This window comes from Bufo gargarizans, chromosome 8, assembly GCF_014858855.1.
Source record: "Bufo gargarizans isolate SCDJY-AF-19 chromosome 8, ASM1485885v1, whole genome shotgun sequence".
Taxonomy (NCBI): domain Eukaryota; kingdom Metazoa; phylum Chordata; class Amphibia; order Anura; family Bufonidae; genus Bufo; species Bufo gargarizans.
The window spans coordinates 126,577,070-126,598,712 of NC_058087.1; positions in this window are offsets into that span (position 1 = coordinate 126,577,070).

The window sequence follows — 21,643 nt, forward strand, 5'->3', positions numbered from 1 at the left end:
CAGTCCTGGGCATGTTGGCAGTTGTTTTGAAAGCCCTCCACTTGTAGACTATCTTCCGGACAGTGGAATGGCTGATTTCAAAATCTTTTGAGATCTTTTTAAATCCCTTCCCAGACTCATAGGCTGCTACAATCTTTTTTCTGAAGTCCTCTGACAGCTCTTTTGCTCTCACCATGGTGCTCACTCTCACTTCAACAGTCAGGAGCACACCAAACTAAATGTCTGAGGTTTAAATAGGGCAAGCCTCATTCAACATGCAGAGTAACGATCTACTAATTATGTGCACCTGGTGTGATATACCTGTGTGAGATCTGAGCCAATTTAAGAGGGAATACATGTGAGGGTGTCCTATCTTTTTCCTCAGTTAGAATAGGCATTTTTGTAGAATGACATTTACAGAAGATCTTGAAAAGACTTTTCTTCAGTTTTCTTTGTTTAGTTGGATTACTTTAATCTCTCTGTATTGTTGAAACGGAGATGAAATAACCTTTTATTAAAAATGTTACAAAAAACCACATGCTTTCAAAGGGTGTCCTAATTTTTTCACATGACTGTATTAGGTATCGCTGCGTCTGTATCGACCGCCTCTATAAACATATCAGATGAACATCGTATAAAAAAATAAAATAAAAATAAAAACTGTGCTAAATAAACCATTTTTTGTCACCTTACATCACTACAACACCAAGCGATAAAAAAGGCGTATGCCCACCAAAATATTACCAATCTAACCATCACCTCATCCCGCAAAAAAATTTGCCCCTATGACAATCGCCCCAAAAATTTTAAAAAAAAAAAACCTATGGCTCAGAATATGGAGACACTAAAACATTTATTTTTTTGTTGCTGTTATTGTGTAAAACTTAAGTAAATAAAATAAAGTAGACATATTAGGTATTGCCACATCCGTAACGACCTAACCCCTCAGGTGAACACCGTAAAGAAATAAAAACTGTAAACTGTAAAAACAAGCCATTTTTTGTCACCTTACATCACAAAAAGTGTAATAGCAAGCGATCAAAAAGTCATACTCACCCCAAAATGGTGCTAATCAAACCGTCATCTCATCCCACAAAAATCATACCCTACCTAAGATGATCGCCCAAAAACTGAAAAAACTATGGCTCTCAGACTATGGGGACACTAAAACATGATTTATTTTGTTTCAAAAATTAAATCATTGTGTAAAACTTACATAAATAAAAAAAAGTAGACACTAGGTATCGCCGCGGAATAGCCTGCTCTATAAAAAGATAACATGACCTAACCCCTAAGGTGAATATTATAGGAAAAAAACCTTACATCACAAAAAGTGTAATAGCAAGCTATTAAAAAGTCATATGTACCCTATAATAGTACCAATCAAACCGTCATCTCATCTCGAAAAAAAGAATGAGCCAATACACAAGACAGTCGCCCAAAGATTAAATAAAACTACGGCTTTCAGAATGTGGAGACACTAAAAAATAATTTTAAAAAAATGCTTTGTTATGTAAAACTGAAACAAACAAACAAGCAAGAAATGGTCATAGTCATATTTGGTATTGTCACGTCTGTAACAACCTGCTCTATAAAAATACCACATGATCTAATCTGTCAGATGAATGTTGTAAATAACAAAAAATAAAAACGGTGCCAAAACAGCTATTTCTTGTTACCTTGCCTCACAAAAAGTGTAATATAGAGCAACCAAAAATCATATGTAACCTAAAATAGTATCAACAAAACTGCAACCTTATCTGGTAGTTTCCAAAATGGGGTCACTTTTTTGGAGTTTCTATTCTAGGGGTGCATCAGGGGGGCACATGGTGTCAAAAAACCAGGCCAACATAATCTGCCTTCCAAAAACCATATGGCATTCCTTTCCTTCTGCGCCCTGCCGTGTGCCCGTACAGCAGTTTACGACCACATATGGGGTGTTTCTGTAAACTACAGTATCAGGGCCATAAATATTGAGTTTGGTTTGGCTGTTAACCTTTGCTTTGTAACTGGAAGAAATGGATTCAAAAGGAAAATCTGCCAAAAAATAAAATTTTGAAATGTTATCTCTATTTTCCATTATTTCTTGTGGAACATCTAAAGGGTTAAAAAAGTTTGTAAAATCAGTTTTGAATACCTTGAGGGGTGTAGTCTGTAAAATTGGGTCATTTTGGGGTTGTTTCTATTATGTAAGCCTCACAAAGTGACTTCAGACCTGAACTTGTCCTGAAAAAGTGGGTTTTAGAAATTTTCTGAAAAATTTCAAAATTTGCTTCTAAACTTCTAAGCCTTCTAACGTCCCCAAAAAATAAAATGGCATTCACAAAATGATCCAAACATGAAGTAGACATATGGTAAATATAAAGTAATAACTATTTTTGGAGGTATTACCATCTATTATAAAAGTAGAGAAATTGAAATTTGGAAATTTGCTAATTCTTCAAAAGAAAATGTAAATTGTGATTTATTTATTTATTTATTTTTTACTCAATTTTGCCACTGTCATGAAGTACAATATGTGATGAGAAAACAATCTCAGAATGGCTTGGATAAGTAAAAGCGTTTTAAAGTTATCACCACATAAAGAGACACATGTCAGATTAGCAAAAAATGGCCTGGTCCTTAAGGTGTAAAATGGCAGGGTCCAGAAGGGGTTAATAATCTTTTTCAGTCTGAGTTTGTCTGCCTGAATAGATTATTTTTTTCTTTTCTGCATGATCAAGCCTCTTTTGAAGAGTGCCCTTCCACAGGCTACTACTATTTCAGAACTTCAGAGGGTCTGTGAATTACAGGCATACTTGCCATACAAGCAGAGGATGGCATTATGGACCTGGAGCAGAAAACTATAGAATGCAATGAAGCCAGGTATGGAACTAAAAACACTAAACCTTCAGACATAGACTACAGCACTAAATCACCAGATGATTTTGCCTTGGATACCTAAAGAGCTTGCCTTGCCCTTGTACAGGAATGTTTTAATCTGAATATTAACACAAGAATGTAAGTATCAGTAGAAACATTAATAACTGGATTACAAACACATCTTTCATGAGATTAAAATGTTATTTTAGAACACCCACTGGAAAGGACATATAAATAAGTCAAGGAAATGTCATGTTTCCATGTAAACGTCTTGCTGAAACAACTGTATTTAGCGATTTTACTGATACAAAATTTTTTTTTTTCTTTTTTTTTTCTTTTTTTTTTTACTATGACTTTTAACCCTTTCCTGACACAGCAATTTTCCATTTTCATTTTTTACTCCCTGCCTTCCCAAACCCATAACTTTATTTTTTATTTTTTCTGTTTACATAGCCTTATGAGGGCTTGTTTTTTTGTGGGACAAGTGGTAATTTCTAATGCCACCATTTAATATCGCATAGAAAAGTAGTGGGAAGCGGGGGGGGGGGGGATTCCAAATAGGATGGAATTTAAAAAATTATTTAAAAAATGCAAATTTGCCACAGTTTTACGGTGTTCACTATGTGGTAAAACTGACCTGTGCTCTTTATTCTCCAGATCTATAGAATTACGGCAGTACCACATATTTATAGTTTTGGGTTGTGGATGACTTTATTAAATTGGTTTAGGAAGTAAAGTGAAGAAAAATTTACAAATTATATATTTTTTTTCCATTACAGCATTCACTGTATGGGATACGTTTATATAAAAATTATATATATATATATATATATATATATATATATATAGTATATATTGTATCTTTTGCCCCATAATACGCAGTTTTTTATTCCCCTGCATCTTATGGGGCGAATACTAATGAAGCACTTCTATTTTGGAAGTGCTTCATTAGTTCCAGAGGACCGGGAAGCTGTGAAGGATCTGTACTCATCACTTCCTGGTCCTCTGCTCGGCTGTCTGTGCAGGGCTGCGCACCATGTGACCTCACTGTATGCAGCCGTCACAGCTGACAGCAGAGAACCAGGAAGAAGAGAGAGAGATCGCTGGTGGTGAGGAGTGGCGGCGTCCAGGAGCAGGAGAGGCAAGTTATTTTTTTTATTTTTTTTTGTGCTGCTGGCTGACAATGGGGGGACATGATGGCTGACAATGGGGGGCATGATGGCTGACATGAGGGGCTGATCTAAGGTCTGATTAACATTGGGGGTCTGATTGTTGGTCTGACCTGAGGTGTAATGGAAAATATTTTTTTCTTAATATCCTCCTCTAAAACCTAGGTGCGTCTAATATGGTGAAAAATACAGTATATATTATATTTTTTATATCTTTTTTTAATTTCATTTATTATTACTATTTTAGGTCCCCAAGTGGACCACAACTTGTAATCATCAGATCGCAACTTGTATAGAATAATGGAATTTGCTCCATTATTGTATACATGCATAACTATATCACAGTTGGCATGAATTGTGATATAAAAATAAGCCTGTAAGCCTAGTAAAGGCTCAGGCTCATTCTTACCATATGACACTTTCTCCAATCACTGCCTGGGAAAATTGTGCCTAACACGGAAGTGCGTGCTTCTGGGTTTTAGCACTCTCAGATGCCATGGTCACATTTGACCCTGGCATCTAAGGGGTTAAATGTTCACGGGGGGGGGGGGGGGGGCATTTAGAGCAGGCGCGATCTTTAAACACCTGACAACCACCGTTTATGTATTTCGGATGTCAGGAAGGGGTTAAAGGAAATGTGCCACCAAAAATTTTATCTGCCAGTTATAACCAGATATCCTTTTTTCTGATCTGTTTTTATTTTCTGATTACAAATGTCCTTATCCTCTTTCCTGAACATTATATGGTCTGGAGGGGACCCTATTAACTTCTATGGGAGAGTTTTCTAGGCATGCCCTGTGACCTATGCAGAAGTAATGGTGCAAGGAAAGAATAGATAAGCTTTGACAATCACTTATTGTGAAAGGTGGATCCTGCATTATCTATACACAGAGGTGATAACATTATAGTTAGGATTAGAATTAAAGATAAGCAGGTAACTGCAGTAAAGTGATCTGTACAGACCAAGAAGTGGTGTCTATTATTAGGCCTAGTGGCCAGTGCGAAAACAGACTTTATATTTTTTGTTTAATATAGATATTGACATGGAAAAATAAAAATGCCTCATCAACATTTTTGTGTTGTCAATTTCTTTTCATTTGTTGTTGATCGCTTCTATTATATTTTTTAATGAAACAATTAAAGTTTATTAAATCCAAAGTAAGTATATATTTATGCAAAGTCAAAATAGTCTGTATACAAATGTATTAACAGTTATATAGAAATGAAAATCTGTTCAATAGTTTTAAGGAAGAAGTAATAAACTTATAATAGTCAATGCTTTATGTGTGCAGTAATTATGTTTCACAAGTAGCAATCCTAGAAGTTTTCAATCTCAACACACAGCATAATATAAACAAGCAAAATATTCTACCTAACATACAAATCCCACATCTAGGAGTATGTAAAGAAGAACAGATAAAGAAACCTCTTCCTACGCACGAGGAAAGAAAAGAAAAAGGACTAAAAGAACACGATTTCAAGGTGCCTCTTAAAGGGAACCTGTCACCTGGATTTTGGGTATAGAGCTGAGGACATGAGTTGCTAGATCGCCGCTAGCACATCCGCAATACCCAGTCCCCATAGCTCTGTGTGCTTTTATTGTGTAAAATAAAACTATTTGATACATATGCAAATTAACCTGAGATGATTCCTGTCCCTGAGATGAGTCAGGGACAGGACTCATCTCAGGTTAAATTGCATATGTATCAAATTGTTTTTTTGACAAAGCACACACAGCTATGGGGACTGGGTATTGCGGATGTGCTACCGGCCATCTAGCAACCCATATCCTGAACTCTATACCCAAAATCTTGGTGACAGGTTCCCTTTAAGTAGTACATCAATGGGCTAAATAGCATGAACCTGAGACAAATTAATGTATCAAAGATTTTACTTTAGGTTAACTTCCTGGACTAAATACGCTCTGTGTGATAGCTGCATTTCCCAGCCCAATCACTGCTGCTCTGATCCAAACTCACAGCATCGTAATTACTGTTAATAACTATGCTGTATGAGTTTCTGCCCAACCATGACTCAACTGTACTGTACTCACATGAGATCAACAGAGTAGACCCACAGTTGCAGGGAGCCCAAGAACTGCCTTCTCATGTGACATCACATCCAACATGTTGCTGTCCAAAATAAAGAGCAACCCACGTTTCCAGCCCCAATTGGATACACAGCTATTCTAGTGAAGTTCTCAGAGGAGCAGCTGGTGCACCACTGTGTGTATGCCAAAGAAGCCTGACTCAGAGCAGAGGCAGTTTCCACTGCATCTCCACAAGAAAGCATGGTGGTTGTAGCATCATGTTCTGAATACGTTCTATAAGTCTTATACTAACACAATACCTATCAAAATATGGGCCAGATGAAACACCAAACAATGAAACTACAGGTGCTGGAAAGATATTACCACATAGATACCTAAAGCACACTGTGACCACCAATAAAAAAATATTCAAAATTGTAATCTTTATTAGAATTTAAAATTGAGATATTAAAACACATAAATAAATTGGCATTGACAAACACATACCACAGGCACAAGTATAATCTATTGGAGGAATGGTATATGGTTTGCCAATTGGCACCCCCACTTAAATTACAAAAAATGTTAGCAGTTCAAAACATATGAAATACAGACCCAATATGGCACCTCCAAAAACAACCCGACACGTGTTCAGGTTCTCCAGGGGAATGTGTTTGTCAATGCCAATTTATTTATGTGTTTTAATATCCCAATTTTGCAATTTGAAAGTCTTATACTAAACATAGGTGCTTGCTACCCCATCTTTGGGTTTAGGAGATGGCTGCAGCTGGTCCAGAATTTGTAGTACCCCAGAGTGGGCACTAATATTCCTACACCCTGCTACTACTGCAAGGCTAACCATATGCTAGAAGTGGGTTAGTCTTTCCTACCAAGGGAGGGGTTACAGGAAGCTATAGTCAGTGTATAGAAGAATTGGAAGAAGAGCAGACATGTCACAGTGAGGATAGCTCCACCCTCCTGCTTCAGGAGTCTTCCAGCAGAAGCAGTTCGAAAAGCACCCTGACTCCTTACAGTTTACAGACAGAGTATTACGAGGGGGTCAACAGCCAAAGGCATCCCACTCAAAGGTACAAGCTAGAGATGGGTGAATTTCTCAAAAGTTTGATTTGGCCGGTTCGCCGAACTTTCCAAAAAGATTTGCTTCAATCCGAACTTATTTGCGGTGAATCGCTTTAAAACACAGCTAATTCTGGGCTGCAGAGAGCCTTCATATGGTGTAGAACACTAACTTACAGTAACACGCATAGGGAGTTTGCTGTGGTAGTGAAATAATACTGTGAGTCAGTATGACATGCAGATGACAGGCGTCGCTCTTAGAATCACTGCACACTTGACTTATTTGGGCAGTCACAGGGCCAAAATCGACAAAATAACTGTATTGTATGAACTTAGCCTTACAGGTCGATGTTAGCGTCAAGAAGAAGCACACTCCTTTTACACCATTGCCAGCTGATTCCACATAGATGTCTACAGAACCTGTTCTATTAAAAGCTTATACAGCATACACCTTGACGCTGTCAGCATTTGCTCAATAATCCATCAGTATTGCTAATGCCAAACACCCCCCCCCCCCCCAGGAGTTAAGCTAAAACAGAGATGACACGTGAACGGAATATTTTCATGTCTTCTGTGTTTTGTACCCACTCCTGCTTTTGGCTACCAAATCATAAGCCAATATTGATGGGACCATGTAGGCCTTACAGCTGCTATGTAGACAGGATCCTGTAACGGTTGCGTACACACACAGAGGGGGGAGAGAAGTGACCACTGCGCTCCACCCTTACCCCTGGCCCTGCCTACTTGCCTTGCGAGTCCTAATGACAGGGGACAACTGGACGGCAATCCCTAGCTTGAACTAAGTGCAGGGATGACAGACAGACAAACAACAGAATGTGAACGGACCGAGTCAATACCAGGAAAGCTACAAAGTAAAAATGGAGCAAGCAGAGAATAGTCAGGAGAAGCTGGGGTCATAAATACCAGGAGAGTCGTGAAGTACCAAAGGAGTAAGCAGAGGATCGTCAGGAGAAGGCCGGGGTCAGAATACCAGGAGAGCAGCAAAGTGCACAAGGAGCAGACAGAGGATCGTCAGGAAACAGCAGGAGGTAAGTATGCCAGGAAATACAACATCACAGGTGGAACCTAAATTAACAGGCAACCTGTGGCCAGCAGGCTGCCTGTATTTATAGTGGGGAGTGAGGGTCATGTGACGTGGCCAGCGTCACATGACCGACAGACCAACCAGTCGAGCACCGATTGATCAGCTTGGCGCTCAAGGCAGACTTAGGAGCAGGGAACCTCCCAGCTAGCAAAACCTCCCTGGGAATGAGGTCAAGCACAGATCCACGCTCCCAAAGCTAAGCAGCAGGTCTGCGGCTAATGGAAGACCGAGTGCACCTTCGGATGCGTTACAGATCCGTTGTGCATCTCATTTTTCATTCCTTCTAAAAGATCAGAAGAAGGGTCAAACAAATGATGTCAGCCAGGCCGAAAGACAAAATAGTGGAGGTGGCGGCAGCAGCAGTGCATCATCAGGATAAGGCCACCGAGTAGCACAACGACAGAGTATAGAGGTGGCAGCAGTATGAGGAGGCCACAAAATGGCACTATGACAGAGTCTGGAGGTGGCAACAGCAGCAGTAGCAGCATCAGTAGAAGGCCACCGAGTGGCACAATGACAGAGTCTGGAAGTAGCAGCAGCATCAGTAGGAGGCCACAGAGTGGCACAATTACAGAGTGTGGAGGTGGCGGCAGCAGCAGCATCAGGAGGAGGCCACAGGGTGGCACAATGGCTGAGTGTGGAGGTGGCGGCAGCATCAGGAGGCAACAGCATGAGGAGGCCATAGAGTGGCACGACGACGAGAGATTGCGGAGGAGGCAGCAGAATGAGGGGGCCACAGAGTGGCATGACAACGAGAGATTGCAGAGGTGGCAGCAACATGAGGAGGCCACAGAGTGGCCGCTTCGTCTATTCATTTATACGGAATATGGGACAGAACAGAAGGTAAACATTTCTCAACTTTATAAAGTGTTGCTTAAAACATGATTTAATAATACACGTTCTCCTGCACAAAATGCTTGGTGAATTAATTGTCTGTGAATTCCCCTCGAAGATTGGGATAATATATTGGCAAATTTAAGTTTACTTTCTTTTAATTTTAATCACGTTTTGGTTCAATTTAATATTCAATATTTAATACATATCATAGTAAAAATTAAGTGTCGCCTAAGACAGGAGAGAATCTGCCAGTGTTCAGTTTATTCGACGACGTGGTTACGATGGAGAAAGCATTCGAAAAAACTATTTCTCTCCACCTGGAGACGAAGAGTCGCGAAGTTCATCAAGGTACGTCACTAAAGATTTTACCGCATATAACCCCACAGCTGAAAGCTGAATAAATTTAGTTTTTCGACCGAAATACTTAAATAAAGATTTTACCACATATAACCTCAGCGCTGACCGCTGAATACATTTTGTTTTTCGACCGAAATACATCAATAAAGATTTTACCGCATATAACTGTAGCGCTGAACGCTAAATAAAGTTTGTTTTTTTACAGAAATACGTCACAAAAGGTTTTACCACATATAACTGCAGCTCTGAACACTGAATAAATGTAGTTTTTTCACCGTAATACGTCAATAAAGATTTTACCACATATGAAATGCCATCAGTGTGGCGGTGTTCTGCTATTACATTCCACGTGCACTCTTTTACCCACATGCTCCTGATGATTTTTACTGAAGAAATGCATCAAGCTTGATTTATACGCTACATATGTGAGAGTTTTTGCTCTAGTTGGGGAAGGCAGTAAGGTGTGTGGAAAAGTTACCGGTTTCTAGGTTGGTCACAATGATATGTGAGTATTAACTCTGTTAAAACACCATCTCCAGTTACATTTGATACTTTCCGACCTGGGATGATGAAGGATAGACATATTTTTACTCCACAACCATCATACTGCCCTCCCAGTGGTGCATTATGATCGCATAGCTTAATTATTTTTGGGTGGCGGTGTTTGCCACTTTTAGGCTACCAATATCTACTGGCGTTTAGTACAATATTTTTGACACGTGTCTCCTGGCAGCGAATGACAGAGGGAACCTCTGAAAGATTATACATTTGCTATAATTTGCTGTCTTCCATTGGCACTCTTATGCTGTGCATGTGTCAATCTGTTTGACATTTAGTGATTTTTTCTTTTGGATTTTAATTTCCCCCATTTTTATATATATATATATTGTGGGGGGTTAGCTCTTCTCCGGGGGTCATTCACACAAGTATCTTCGCCAGGCACCAAGTTTAAGGTCCAAACATCCCTTTTATTTGGCACCTCAGCAAAGCAAACATAAATCATACAAAATAAACACCTGACCGGCTGGGCTCTAACTAAGCAAGGTATCTTCCTACCTTACTTAAAGCACAGTTCGCACACGGTAATTACAAGCGGCTTTCCCAGCCCAGTGTCCCACAGCCGCCTGGCTGTATAGAGCCCTGTTCACAAACAGTCTCACATCCAGTACCTTTATGTGGCACAGTAGTCCCGCCTTGCTCCCAGGCGTCACGGCGTCCCCCAATGCTCCGGCTAGCACCTAGCCCCATGGTCTCTCAGCCAGCCCGGCTGAGACCACTAATTCAGAGCCTCCAGCAGGACCCTGTTGCACAATGAATCTCCTTCCTCTAGACTGAAACCCTGAGAGGTGCTTTATGCCAGCCCGAGCACCTCCAGCTGATCTCACCTGTGTGGGAATAGGGGTGTGGACCGCACTATCCACCCATTCCTTGCCTCTCACCCCTGTGAGATCTGTCACTATCTCACAATATATATCAATAAAGAATACGTTTTAGCACCTCCCCTTAACCGTTATTTGATAGAGACTCACACTCTTTTGTATAATTGGTTTAATATTGATATTGTACTGAAATAGGCCATGTAACGGATCTCCTGGCACCCCGACCGGGTACCTCCGTCGAATGATGCTCCTAGCGCTTCCCGAGGACTCCAAGAACTCCACTTGACACCGTAAGCGCTGCAGACCCCACGAACCGCTGAAGCTTGGTTGAGGTCTCGCCATCTCCTACCCACCCTGGACCTACGACAAGGCTCCAGTGGGTGAACCTCTCTTAAATCCAGAGAGCAGGAACAGCTCTTACAAGAGCTAATAGTATTAGCCAGGCGAGTATAGCAAATCTTCAGCATATAGCAATCCCCCAGTGTTGATCAGTTACCCAAACACCAGCCTCAACATGATGAAGGGTAAAACAGGAACTCTTTAATGGGTTATTTTTCAGCCTTTTATGCAGGTCTCCTAGCAAGGGACATTCCCCCTGGGGCCCTTGTAGAAGACTGTGATGGTTTATATTTTAGCCAATCACATGCATTTACAGTATTGAAACCTTCCCAGCAATTGTACACAGAACCCCCTTCCCTCTGTCTGTAACGCAATCAACAAAATACAATGAGCGTTGTCTTTGACGCAATTAACTAACACACTGGCATTGTCTGAGACGCAATTAACTAACACACTGGCATTACCAATAACGTAAAAGCTACAACATGGAGATCCACAAATATTACAAGATCTCAATGCAGTGGGGAAAGGAAATGTGAAGAAAAAAAATAGACCCTGGAAATAAAAGAACTAGAAAAAGGCACCCCCAAAAACCTCAAGCCATAAAAATAAAAAATAATGATAATTTTAACCTTTCATTTAGGCCTCATGCAAACGACCGTGGTGTGTTGTGCGGTCCGCAAATTGTGGATCCGCAAAACACGGATGGCGTCCGTGTGCGTTACGCAATTTGAGGAACGGCGCTGACAGCCTTTAATATAAATGCCAATTCTTATCCGCAAGGTGCGGACAATAGGACATGTTATATTTTTGTTAGCGGGGCCACGAAACGGAGCAACTGATGCGGACAGCACACGGAGTGCTGTCCGCATCTTTTGCGGCCCCATTGAAGTGAATGGGTCCGCATTCAAGACGCCAAAATGGCGGCTCGAATGTGGACCAAAACAACAGCCGTGGGCATGAGGTCATATATACAGTTAGACCCAGAACATTAGTAATGAATACAAAAGCGTTCAAATATGCTAGGGACACCACAGTTAATTCATTTCAGACCTATATAAACATACTTAAATTTGCAAGGCAATTAAATATAAAAAAAACACATTTTTAAATAAAACAAAAACAGAACCGCCCATTCCAAAAATTGAATTCACCCATACTACCTGGAAAGAAAAATCTAAGTTTAATCCCCCTGATAAATGATCTGCTGTAGAAGTATTCAAAAATGTATTAAAGGATCTCAGAGAGTTCAAACAAAAACCACTCACCAAATCCAATCTAACCATGAAAGAAAGAGAGGCACCTGCTGAGAAAGGTTTGGGGGGTAGTAGGTATAGAAAATAGAGTTTTATGTGCAAAAAAATGAAAGAAATCATGTGTGATGAAGAGACAAATGTGCAATGAAAAGAAAAAATAATCCCAGTGAAATATCTGAAGCAAAAAAAAGGAAGCAATAAAAAAAAAGGAGAACAATTGATACCTCTACAATAAACATCCAAAAATACCAGTTATATATTTTTTTTACCAAAGATACACAAAGATCACATAAATCCACCAACTAGACCTATTGTTTCAGGAATTGATTCAATTCATTAGGCCTCGTGCACACGGCCGTTGTGCAGCTGTTCCATGCATTGGGGACCGCAATTCCAATGCACGGGCAACATCCATGAAGCGGGCCGGACTCATTCAAATTTAATGGGCCATGGTCTGTCCGCTTCACAAAAAAATATGACATGTCATATTTATTTGCGGTGCGGAACAACGGAAAGAAACACCACGGAAGCACTCCGTAGTGCTTCCGGTGTTCCGTTCCGTGACTCCGTTCCACATCTCCAGAATTGCGTACCCATTCAAGTGAATGGGTCCGCATCTGTGATGCGAGGTGCACGCGGCCGGTGGCCGTGGATTGCTGACCCACCGTTTGTGGACCGCAATACGGCCACAGACGCCCAACAGCCGTGTGCATGAGGCCTTAGTGGAATATGTCAACCTATTCCTTCATAAATGCGTTAAACAAATGGTCTCCTTTTTGAAGGATTCAAAGGCCTGATTATAAAATTAGAAGAGAGGTACACCTGATCTGATACTGTGCACAGCCAACATATCATCTCTATATACTGTAATCCCACAAAAAAAAAACATTTGGAAGCCATCCAACAACACTTTGAAAAAGACTCAGAGGTGAAATAAGAACAAAAATAATTTTCTTGCTACCCATTTCATGCTAAATCATAAATCTTTCTGGTGGGATGAAAAAGTCTCCTCACGGATGGGCAGTGGAAGTTTTTAGTAATGTATGGGAGTATTTTATGATGGACTTTGGGATTTGGCTCTGTTGGGGTGGTATAATAGACCACAATATGGTATTGTTGGCCGCATTGTGCATTAACTAAAAACTCAACTCACAGAGCAACATCGGAAATGGACTGAAAATCCATAATGTTTCTGCACATTTCACTAGGAAACATAAGAATCCAGAGGGCTTTAGGGACTGGGGGATATTGCAGTGTGAACTAGACTGGAGAGGAGAGGATATTATAAAAAGAATATTCCAAAAAGAAACTGAATTTATTTTCCTATTAAATACATTGATTTCTAATGGTCTAACGGTACTTTCACACTAGTGACAAGGAACTCTGGCGAGTGAACAGCCTGTCGGATCCATGCTGCCGTTAGTGCACACATGCCCCCGGACTACCGCTCCGGCCCTATTGACTATAATGGGAGCGGGCCGGAGTTCCAGTGGCAGCAAGGCAAACATGCCAAGAGGTGGCTGGAATAAAACTATGACAATTTTTTTTTTTTAAGGAACTGTTTTTAACTTTGAATGATGATATCAGACCACAGATGGGGTACAACCTTTTAAATACAGGTGGGGGAGGTGTTTCCTGTTAATGCCCTTTAAAAAGCTGCAAGGTCAAACCGGTTGGGCAATATAAGTTTTATATGCTGAATACTGACATTTAGGATTTAATCTTGCACTCGATTTGGTAAGGTCTGGACAAGTCATATGCCTATTTTAATATCAATATTTAAATATAATAGACTTCACCTAATCAGGAGTTCTCACTCCAAGTCTGGCTATTATCGATGTTTTCACAAGGACTTACTGGGACTTGTTTAAGAGCGTCATTTATGATTCTATGCGTACTGTTTTTGCTCTTCTGAATATTATTGGTATTAGATGATGTGGAAAAGAGTAGAAAAAAGCAGATGGCGGAGAAGAATCTCAACCTGTAGGGCAGGAGAGTGGTTGGGATTGGAGAAGTGGGTTTGCAACTAGGGGGTGGAGGAGCTTTCGTGTGCCACTACTGGAATTCCACAGTTTTTTATTTCCTCTTTTAAGATTTTGTTGGATCCAACTGCCGGTCACCTGCTGCAACACTAGGTAATCTTCGTTTGTAGTTTCAAGATGCAAGGGTTAAAGGTAAGTATTACTTTAATTATTAGGTAAAATGTACACAGTGGTCAACTATTTGTCCCATGTGAACCCTTTCATGTAATTCTCATACAAAGGGCCATTTTCAGGAGATTGCAGGCCACAACAGGAATAATAGGCATATTGTGCCTATTGGCTACTGTTGTTTATGGCAATAATCCTGTGGCCATATTTGATCTATCCACCATGTTCAGCCCATCTGGTATTAAACATAATACATTTTTCAAGCAAAATACCATTTGTATAGTTTTCGCGTTCTTTACGGTAAGATCAGTGAGACTATTGAACTCTCTGCCTGAGGAGGTGGTGATGGTGAGTACAATAAAGGAATTCAAGAGGGGCCTGGATGTATTTCTGGAGTGTAATAATATTAAAGGATATAGCTACTAGAGAGGGGTCGTTGATCCAGGGAGTTATTCTGATTGCCTGATTGGAGTCGGGAAGGAATTTTTTATTCCTCTAAAGTGAGGAAAATTGGCTTCTACCTCACAGTTTTTTTTTTTGCCTTCCTCTGGATCAACTTGCAGGATGACAGGCCGAACTGGATGGACAAATGTCTTTTTTCGGCCTTATGTACTATGTTACTATGTTACTTGGAATATGGAAATCATTCTTTTTTTTTTATGCACCCCATATTGGGGGGGCAGGTCTTAATGATGATCATATTCATCTTTTGCTAGCTTGACTTCTTCCAAATCATCCTTCAAAGTTTCCATGTCCGAGAATAGTCTGCAAGATGCAGGGGGAGGAGATGGATATTCCTGATGACATATCTTTGGCATTAGAGGATGTGGAAAAAAGTGGAAAAGCATATTGTGCCACGCAGCTAACCAGCCAAACCCCATACCAGCAACTAGGTTTGAGCACAGAGGACTTTGGATTATAGATCTGAAGTCACTTCGGTCAAAACTTTGTTTGATTGATGTATGGAGATCCATCTCTGTACAGCATTCAAATATATGGGCTCTGGCTAGGTGAAATTAGTTATCTCCGAAGTCGCTCAAGGCTTCGTTGAATAACTTCAACCATTGATTAAAGCCATTTTGAAACTTGATCCGAAGTCGGCTTTGTTAACAGCTGGTACCTTGGTACCAAAGCTGACTTTGGATTCAAGTTTTAAAATGTTTTTCAAGTTTAAAAATCAAAGTCTGAAATTATTCACGAAGTCTCGCGAGATAACAAATTTCACCTCACCAGAGCCCACACTTTTGAATGCTGTATGGAGACGGTCTCCGTACAGCATTCAAACAAATTTTGACCAAAGTGACTTCGGATCTATGATCCGAAGCTCGATTCGCTCAACACTACCAGCAGTTACTCATTTTCAGGCTCTTGTCCCTTATGGCAATAATACTGCAGCCATGTTTGACCCATCTGATATTAACTGTAATACATGTTTAAATAGAAATACCATCCATATAGGATATATTTGTAATATGGAAAGCATTGTTTTTTTTAAAAGGATTCATGTCTACAGTGTTAAAAAATAATTTCTACTCTTTCAGTAGTTTTCTATTTGACAGAACAGAGCTATTTACAACTTTAATGTGTACATTTTTATATTTACCCCACTTCGTTTCTGAAAGTTCTTCATTGTTTGTATTGTTTTCAGAGCATCTAGTGCAGGGAATATTTTTGTTTTTGTATAATCCTTTTTGACTCCTAATGTTCCAATAGCCATAACTTTTTCAACTTTTCCATTCAAATGAGGACTCATGAGGGCTTATTTATTGGGGGGATAAGTTGTAATATTCAATTCACCATGTCTGTTATTCGGAAATGGGAAAAAAAAAATATTTGTGGTGTTAAATTGAAAAAAAAAATGTTCAGGGTTTTCACACCATGGTGTTCACTGTGCACTGAAAATGTTATAACGTCCTCATTCTGCAGCTCAATACAAATACCGTGATACCAAACTTGAATATGTTAATTTTTATCTGGTACTTTTCAAAATAACTAAAAACCTTTAAAATTTTCTTTGCATCACCATTTTCTGACAGCCATAACTTTTTATTATTTCGGCCTACAGAGCTGTATGAGAGCTTGTTTTTTTGCAGGATGAAAATGGAAGATTACTGTTACTGGTAATTGGAATTTCCTGAACCCACAACACCACCACCACGAGAGAGAGGATCGGCCCTCCAAAGACAGGAAACCTGAGATACAAAAAGGCGGAGACTCCCCTCCAACTTCAGTATGTCCTTTCCAAGGATTTGAGGAACTCCGCTCCATAAGGTAAATATCACATAAATATCTATATACACTTTTTGTTTGTACTGCGACACCCATGAATGATCATCCAGCACCAACAAGAAGGAAGGGAAAAATATGTGTGGTGTCGTGGGTTCAGGAAAATCCAATTACCGGTAAGAGTAATCTTCATTTTTCCCCTCACCCACGACAGCACCACGAGAGAGTGAACCAAGGAACTCTTAGGGTGGGAGAACAGCAGAAAGCACCTTAGAACCAAAGGATAAATGGGAAGGAGAATTTAACTGTAAGCGATAGTGATTAAAGAAGGTAGAAGGTGAAGACCAGATCGCTGCTTTGCAGATATCTTCAATAGTAACAGAATGTTTTTCTGCCCAAGAGATAGCCCTGGTAGAATGTGCTTGAATGCCCTGTGTAGGCTCCCTTCCTGAAGACGAATAGGCCAGGGATACCGCAGAAGTAATCCACTTTGCCAGAGTTTTTTTAAAAGCTTGTTGTCCCTTATTCCTTCCCTAAAAAAGAAAAAACAACGATGAGGACTTGCTCCAATCTTTAGTTTTAGTTAAGTAATGAATCAAACATCTCAGGACATTAGGGCAATGGAAAGCCATTTCCTTCTCTGATGTTGGATTCAGAAAGAAAGATGGAAGAATGATCTCCTAAGACTTATGAAACCTGGTGGGCACTTTCAGAGCTCAGAAGGATGAATAGTAAGTGCCTTTGGTACACAGTCAGAGCTGTTTTAGAGACAGATGTAAAGAAACGTGTGACCCAAGCATTTGTTGCTATATGTTCGTTAAAGAGGGCCGAGAGTGCTGAAATCTGTACCTTTAAGGTATATTGGGGGATAATCCTATCTCCAATCCCTTCTGAAAAAATTCTAGAATTTTATTAACTGGAGCCGGACCCGGAAGGTCTCAAAATTTTTAAGTTAGAGTATATATAGAGATTGTTTCCTACTTTTCAACAGGGTATTTATCAATTCATTAGAAAACTCTCTTTTATAAAAAAGCTGCCTTTCAAGTTCCATGCCGTCAGGTGAAGGCTGTCTACCTGAGGGTGAAACACCGGCCCCTGAGAAAGAAGGCCCCAGGTTGCAGGGAGAACCCATGGATCCATCACCGACAGTTTTCTCAGCCAAGTGAACCATGGCCTCTTGGGCCAAAATGGAGCTATTAGGATTATCCTCACCCGATCTTCCCTTATCTTTTTCAGAACTCGAGGAATCAGAGAAAATGGAGGAAAGGCATAAGATTGAAAATAGTTCCACCTGTGGAGAAAAGCATCTAAACCACAGGGGGATCCCTCCGGGGACAGGGAGAACATTTTTTCTACCTTTCTGTTCTATACTGAAGCATAAAGATCTATGCACGGAAGACCCCAGCTGTCTACTATCTGTCCCAAAAATTTTGGATCCAGGCTCCAGTCCCCCTGGGAATTTATATGACGGCTCAAAAAATCTGCCTGGACATTCTCTTTTCCCTTTATGTGGACTTCTGAGATTGACTTGCAGTGCTGTTCCACTATCTGAATAATTGAGCTGAGCATAGACATCAGACTTTGGCTTCTGGTACCCTCCTGTTTGTTTATATAGGACACCACTGTTGTATGACATTATCCTCAAGTCCCTGCCTATAATTAACGGAAGTACTTTTAGAATCGCAAACTTCACAGCCATGAACTCTTTCATATTGGAGGATGCCAACTTCATACTCCCTTTCCATAGCCCCTGAAAAGATAGATTTTGAAAGTGGCCGCCCCAGGCCCAAGGGCTTGATTCAGTCATTAGGCATACTAAGTTGTTCCTTATACATGGAATTCCCTGACTTAAATTGTCTATATTTAAACACCACTCCAGTTTGAGTAAGGTCTTGTCTGAAACCTCTATCTTTAATTCTAAGGGTTGCCTCCCTTTTTGCTAAGCTGTTAATATTTCCCACTGAAGATCTCTTGAGTGAAACTTACCGCCGGAATACACGAAGTTTAGCTTCCCTAGATGATCTACTAGTTGAGGAAATTGCTAAAATGACATTGAAGGGGGAAGTTATCATTATGGGAGACTTTAATCTTCCTGATGTAAACTGGATAACAAAAATAGCTAGTTCTGCCGGGAGTACAGATATTCTAAATTTCCTACTGGGATTATCTCTACAGCAAGTAGTTGAGGAGCCAATCCGGAAGGAGGCCATTTTAGATTTAGTATTCACAAATGGGATTTTGGTATCTGATATTACTGTAGGGGAAAGCTTGGGATCTAGTGATCACCAGTCAGTGTAGTTTACTATAAGTACAGTGACTGATTCACACCACACAAAAATAAAAGTTTTAGATTTTAGAAAAACAGACTTTTCTAAAATTAGATTAGTGGTATACGAGTCCCTATCAGATTTTTTGATTGGGTGACTAAAAAAGTAGATGGCGGAGGTGCAGTAGACATGGCTTATCTAGACTTTAGTAAGGCTTTTGGGGGGCCAAATGGTTCTTATCTGCCGACACATTCTATGTTTCTATGTAATAAATTAGAATCTTTGGGCTTGGACTCCCATATTGTTGAATGGATTAGGCAGTGGCTGAGGGACAGACAACAGAGGGTTGTAGTCAATGGAGTATATTCAGACCATGGTCTTGTTACCGGTGGGGTACCTCAGGCATATGTTCTGGGACCCATATTGTTTAATATCTTTATCAACAAAATTGCAGAAGGCCTTGATGGTAAGGTGTGTCTTTTTGCTGATGACACAAAGATATGTAACAGGGTTGATGTTCCTGGAGGGACAAACCAAATGGAAAAGGATTTAGGAAAACTAGAGGAATTGTCAAAAATCTGACAACTAAAATTTAATAGGTATGACTCTCAATGTGTTAAAGAAAAAAAAATATATAAAATGGAAAATCTGCCAAAAAAGTAAAATTTTGAAAATTTCATCTCCATTTTCCTTTAATTCTTGTGGAACGCCTAAAGGGTTAACAAAGTTTGTAAAATCAGTTTTGAGTAACTTGAGGGGTGTAGTTTCTACAATGGGGTCATTTATGGGGGTTTCCACTATGTAAGCCCCACAAAGGGACTTCAGACCTGAACTGGTCCTTAAAAAGTGGGTTTTGGAAATTTTCTTAAAAATTGTAAGAATTGCTTCTAAACTTCTAAGCCTTCTAACGTTCTAAAAAAATAAAATAACATTTTCAAAATGATGCCAACATAAAGTAGACATATGGGGAATGTTAAGTAATAAATATTTTATTAGGTATGACTCTCTGTTTTAGAAGCAGAGAAATTGAAATTTGGAAAATTGAGAATTTTTCCCAATTTTTGGCAAATTTGGGATTTTTTCATAAATAAAGGTGAAATATATTGACTCAAATATATGACTATCATGAAGTACAATGTGTCACGAGAAAACAATCTCAGAATCGTGTGGATAAGTAAAAGTGTTCCAAGTCTATTACCACATAAAGTGACACATGTCAGATTTGTTAATTTTGACCTGGACACTGGGGCATCAATGACCCTTGGTCATGAAAGGGTTAAAGTACCTTAATATGTATAGCTTGGAAGAAAGACGAGACAGAGGGGATATAATAGAAACTTTTAAATACATAAAGAGAATCAACAAGGTAAAAGAGGAGAGAATATTTAAAAGAAGAAAAACTGCTACAAGAGGACATAGTTTTAAATTAGAGGGGCAACGGTTTAAAAGTAGTATCAGGAAGTATTACTTTACTGAGAGAGTAGTGGATGCATTGAATAACCTTCCTGCAGAAGTGGTAGCTGCAAATACTGTGAAGGAGTTTAAGCATGCATGGTATAGGCATAAGGCCATCCTTCATATAAGATAGGCCCAAGGGCTATTTATAGTATTCAGTATATTGGGCAGACTAGATGGGCCAAATGGTTCTTATCTGTTGACACATTCTTTGTTTCTATGTTTATATGTTTCCAAGATCGACATACCTTTTCGCAAGGAAATTTTTGGATGATTGATTAAAGTCCGTATCTTTTTCCCCATGTTCAAGATTTTGTCCTCTGGCAAAAAAACACATCTGCTTTCTGGAATCTAGGATCAGACCTAGGAATGGCTGCAACTGAAGAGGGTTCGGCTTAGATTTTTCCTTGTTCAATATCCATCCAAGTCTTCCAGGATCTGGATCACTTCCTGAACCGCTCTGCTGCAGGCATCCTTTGTCTTCGCTACAACCAGAAAATTGTCCAGGTATGGAAAAAATAGTATGTCTTTCTCTTGAATGTGAGACGACATCACTGCCACTATCTTGTTAAATACTCTAGGCGCGAGAAGTAGTTTGAAATCAAAATCTGTAAAAAATGGCCTGTGAAATCCAAAAGGTGCTATTTGGAATGTGGGCCCCTTTGCCCACCTAGGCTGCAAAAAAGTGTCACACATGTGGTATCGCCGTACTAAGAAGAAGTAGGGCAATGTGTTTTGGGGTGTCTTTTTACATATACCCATGCTGGGTGAGAGAAATATCTCGGCAAAAGACAACTTTTCCCAATTTTTTATACAAAGTTGGCAGTTGACCAAGATATTTATCTCACCCAGCATGGGAATATGTAAAATGACACCCCAAAACACATTCCCCAACTTCTCCTGAGTACGGCGATACCACATGTAACACTTTTTTGCAGCCTAGATGCGCAAAGGGGCCCAAATTCCTTTTAAGAGGGCATTTTTAGACATTTGGATCCCAGACTTCTTCTCACGCTTTAGGGCCCCTAAAAAGCCAGGGCAGTATAAATACCCCACATGTGACCCCCATTTTGGAAAGAAGACACCCCAAGGTATTCAATAAGGGGCATGCCGAGTTCATAGAAATATATATATTTTTTGGCACAAGTTAGCAAGT